Source organism: Pterocles gutturalis, unplaced genomic scaffold (assembly GCF_000699245.1).
Source record: "Pterocles gutturalis isolate BGI_N339 unplaced genomic scaffold, ASM69924v1 scaffold11724, whole genome shotgun sequence".
NCBI lineage: Eukaryota > Metazoa > Chordata > Aves > Pterocliformes > Pteroclidae > Pterocles > Pterocles gutturalis.
Window position 1 is genome coordinate 25,698 of NW_010128302.1, and position 680 is coordinate 26,377.

A 680-nucleotide genomic window follows, 5' to 3' on the forward strand; every position below is an offset into this window, starting at 1 on the left:
TGCCCTTGGATGCCTCGAGGCCACTTGAGATGGAGCAGCAACCCATCCAGTTTATCCAGCTGCCTGAGAGGCCAGTGCCACCTCCAGCTTTCTGTCCCTAGTGCTGAGCTAAGTGACCGGGACTTGTCAGGGTTGGGACTCTAAATGCAAAGTAGCTCTTGCCTATGAGAGGTTAGGGTGCTGCTTTTGAGTGTTTGCCTCTGGTTTCCAGCTGGATGAATCAGTTCCTGAGCTTCTCAGGAGACAGGACAAATCAAAAGCATCCTCCAGGCTGTGTTTTTTCAGCAGAGAAGGTGACACTCAGGTCCTTGGCTGCTGGGCTGAAGGGTAATGCCCGAGGCGGGGTTGGGAAGGGAAGGAGGGAGCACTGATATGGAGGGACTTGGGGCCTGGGGAACTAGGTTTGGTCCCAAGCGGGAACTCAGAGGGATTGAATCATAGAATGGTTAGGGTTGGAAGGGACCTTAAAGATCATCTAGTGCCGGTGTGCCCTGTGAGAGCAGCAAACACACCTGGCAGCTGGGGTGGGAGGGGGTGGCTGGAGAGGACCTCTTTGCTGGGAACCCGTGAGAGGACATTCCAGCCTAGTGCAGGGCTGAAGGGAAAGGGGCTTCATTAGGGGGGTGGCACGTGGGGCTCAGATGAGGCAGTTGCACCCATTGGAGCACCCACACCCCTCC